General features: G+C 40.8%; 1 long non-coding RNA gene across 1 annotated transcript in view; it reads right to left on the minus strand.

Moving 5' to 3' along the window:
* Positions 1–1,273: 1,273 nt before the first annotated feature.
* The window catches only part of LOC107600929 (uncharacterized), a 19,777-nt gene continuing 16,810 nt past the window's right edge, over positions 1,274–4,240 (minus strand). The window contains exon 3 of the long non-coding RNA XR_001610859.1: positions 1,274–1,286. This is a non-coding gene — a long non-coding RNA (uncharacterized lncRNA). The remainder of the gene's footprint in view (positions 1,287–4,240) is intronic.

The following is a 4,240-nucleotide window of genomic DNA, read 5'->3' on the forward strand; positions in this document are numbered from 1 at the left end:
ATAGCATATATCAATTATACTAAAAGATACTCACTCACTTTCAATCATTCAACTGAACTGGAAAGACAAGATCCGACTTAAAGAGCCATTTATTCCTGAGTCTCACATTACCTGGTTAGAACCAGAACAAGCAATGCACTTTTCCGGAATTAATTTGTACAGTCCGTGGCACAGACTGTACAAAACGATTATTCTGAATGGAAAGAACCGACTCAAAAGAGTGTTGCATACTGTCAGCTGTCTCAAAACAATCAATGCACGATTCGGGAATGGCTCTTTTGAGTCGGTTCTTTTCTTTCTGGTCTGAATCATCATTTCGCACAGTTTGTAGTACTGAAATTAATGATTTTAGTTTGATGATAAAGGGTAGGCCTACGTTATTAATTTTCAAAGCAAATTGTACTTATGATTCACCTAGCTGCTCCAGAGAACAAACTGAATCAACGATGAATCGACGTCTCTTTGCCATATCTGTGACGATAAAATGGGCAAAAACGTCCAATAGATTTGCATTGAAAGAGCGCCCCTAGCTTCATCTAAGGATGAAAATATACTAATATCCTTGAGGGTGGGCTCTTTCAAAGAATTCACATAGATAAAACCCCACACACCCAAGCATCATGATGGCAATGACTTTTGCACAGCCAGACTCACTCACATTTCTTCAAAAAATTAAATGGTTTATTACTATTATTGTTTTTATTATTTTAAATGGTTGATAACATTGATGTAGGGCAGGCTATGTACTAAATGGCTTATAAAATAGCAGTTCTTGCCAGCAGTCGTCTGAGTCAATGTTGTTCTGACTCAGACCAGGTATACTAATCTTCGCTCTCTTTCTTTCTTCCTCACACGCATGCACACACATTCTTTTCTTATCGCCTACATTTGTCAAGGATGTGTAGTTGTCATGGAAACCTTTCTCTCCTTCGCTATCTCTCTTCTTCTATCTTGCTGTCAGTGCTCAGTGTCATATCAGTGACACAAATATTGGAGGAAATGAATCTGATCATATGACCATGCAACAATGACCAGCAGCCGGATTTATCGCACAAGATGACAACACTGGATATAAGCTTTGCATAAAACACGAAGGAGACAAACTGCAAATTTTAGGCCTATAGTCCATTCACAAGCCCGAGGACAAATGATCAATGTGTCGCTTGCCAATATGGACTTCAGTCTTTATCATCTGTACATAAGAGTACTAATGTTTTTCCCATAAAGCACAGAGAGTCAACATCCTGAAAAACAGTGCTTCATGATACCCTCCATTGTTGATATAACTGTAAAAGCCTGGTGTGGCCTGGGCCAGTAATTAGGTTTCTGTTTAGTAGCCTGGAAGTTTCTATACAGGCAGAGCGAGAGATAGCCGACAGCTCTCAAAGGCACAGGGCTCCCTAAGGTTGAGTACTGCTTGTTTCTATGGAAAAAAATGACCAGAGGAGCCAATTAAAAGGAACATGCAATGTTCATGTGCATGCATGTAAAAAATATAAGAAGCTGACAGAGAAAAAAAAAGGCACCAAAAATTGCAAACTGACAAAATAGTGTTGAATAATCAGTCACATCTATATCAGCATATTATACACACACATCTATATCAGCATATTATACACACACACACAGACAGACAGGCAGGCACAGGCAGGCAGGCAGACAGACAGACAGACAGACAGACAGATAGAGATTTGAAACAGATGAACTTTTAAGAACTGAATTGCTATTTTGAAACTGAATTGTTAAATTGATATGCCATCTTTAAAATGCGGTCCTCATTATGCTGGAATAACAGCAAAACATGTTGCAATGGTCAAAACAAGCACTGCTACACTTTTAAAAATAAAGGTTCATTATTGGCATCTATGGTTCCATGACAAACCTCTAACATCCATCCATGGAACTTTTCCATTCCAAAAAGGGTTCTTCATATTGAATTTTTTTTCTTCTTCTATACTCTAAGAAAAAATGGTTTTCTTAAAGATGGTTCACTGAAAGGTTCTTTGAGGAACCAAATTTGGTTCTTCTACAGAAACACTGCACAAACCCCCTTCTGCACAAACTTTATTTTTAAGAGTGCAATGGGAAAAAAAATACATCAGTTTCTCTGAGAATGAAATAGTGCTTTAGACTAGTTTTTCCCCAGTCTTTGTGAGGGTTCTTCTTATCTGCTGTGCTTACAGAAGGTCAGCTGAACATCTGCGATATCTCTGTAGCTCTAACCATCACACGGATGCGCTAACCTAAAGGCTAATTGCTCCTGGAGCCGAGAACAGTGACATCCGTGAGCCCGTCACATCTCTCAATGTCATGCATGACCTTTCAAAACAAGGAGAGAGGAAAGTGACACTCTTCCTGTGAGCATGACAGAATAAAAGTGGAAAAATTTTAACATACACTCTCCAGTAACCTATTTGCAAATGATGGTGCAATCATATTTTCAGTAATATAAACTGTTTGTAGCTTTGTTGGGTTTTACCTGAAAGTCAATCAAACCTTAAGTGCAAAAAAACTTTAGTTTGACCTTAAACTTTTGTAATCTGTATTTCTTTCAGATAGGAAAAACCATTTGATGTCTTCCTTTTATTTTGGAAAATATTAAGCAGATTTTAACATTATATTTACAGAATGCTGTAATGACAGAGGCCCCGTCAATATTCTACACTCTTAAAAATAAAGGTGCTTCACAATGCCATAGAAGAACCTTTTTGTCTAAATGGTTCCATAAAGAACCTTTAACATCTGAAGAACCTGTCTGTTTCACAAAAGGTTCTTTGTGGCGAAAGAAGAAAGAGATGGTTCTTTAAAGAACCTTTGACTGAATGGTTCTTTGTGCAACCAAAAATGGTTCTTCTATAGCATCACTGTGAAGAACCTTTTAAGCACCTTTATTTTTAAGAGTGTACAGCAAAACAAAATCAGGAAAGCTGATTCAAATGATGGTAAAGTTTCATGAGTTATTCCTGTTTTTCCTGTAACCCCCATAGACTCACTTACACCACAATGATGAATCTTAATTGTAAGACCATTTGAGCTCTTCCTGACAACCATTGTTTCTTTTGCCACATCCAGTGAGCCCTAAATACAACCCCCTAAACCACGGCATTAATTATTTAATGTCCATTACACTTCAGGACAATTGCCTTAAAATACCAGGAAAAAATCGTCTCATGGTTCCCCGAGTAGGGAACGAGACACTCTAGGGGTCGCTATGGGGAACGCCTCGTCGTGTCCAGTGTCTGAAGCATACATTCAAAAAACACCAACAACACGTTGGCCGGCGACAGCCATGACGTCACTATCTGTGTGACTATAGTATAAATAGGCGCCGAGAGAACACATCATCCACTTCTTCGTCTGAAGCTTGCGTCCGAAGCATGGCAGGAAACCAAGAGGACGCAGTGTTTCGTTCCCTACTCAGGGAACCATGGTTACATACGTAACCTGAGACATTCCCTTTCAAGGGAACTTCGAACTGCTTCCTCTAGGGGTCGCTATGGGGAACGGTATACCCACGCCACCATGCTGAGGGGAGGGCATGTCAGAAAACCATGGCGAGCACTAAGTACCAACTCTACCATAGCCATGGGAGTTGCCCCTGGGACGTTAAGACGGCTGTCAGTGACATTATCCCCTATGGCCAAAGGCCTAGGCTACATACCCCAAAAACGTACCTGTTAGGGCCAGACCTCCTGGGTCCGGGGTAGAGCTCAAGGCTTGGAATCAGGAATAGATTCATTTAAGGGAATACGACCAAGAGCCTAGAATCATACTAAGTCTTGTCCTGTCACACAGGGGCTACCTCATGCTCTGCATATGTTGAAGGAACTGTCTCAACAGACCCCTAGTAGCAACACCCTGTTAAAAGTGGGTATCCGGAGGATACTAGGTGGAGTGGTGCCCAAGGTGGAACCGAGGCTTAACCAGCTCAAGAAAGGGCACGAAGCTGCTGTGCGAAGCCCTCACCATACAGGATTTTAGAAAGAACGCAGAGTACTAGCGTGCGAACTTACCACAGTGTGGATTTTAGAAAGTGTACAAAGACTTACGTGCACACTTACCATAACCATTCTAAGGGGCCCTCGTGGCACTCTGAAAGAGCAGACCATAGATGGAAATGGTGCATCCCAAAACACTATGTTTGAGAAGTCATCAACTCGATCTAAGGTATAATGCTGGAGTGGCTAGCAGTAAATCTCTAGCTGAGGGAGCAAACACCCAGCTCTCAATCGAGAGGGGG

Source organism: Sinocyclocheilus grahami, unplaced genomic scaffold (assembly GCF_001515645.1).
Source record: "Sinocyclocheilus grahami isolate Dianchi unplaced genomic scaffold, SAMN03320097.WGS_v1.1 scaffold294.1, whole genome shotgun sequence".
NCBI lineage: Eukaryota > Metazoa > Chordata > Actinopteri > Cypriniformes > Cyprinidae > Sinocyclocheilus > Sinocyclocheilus grahami.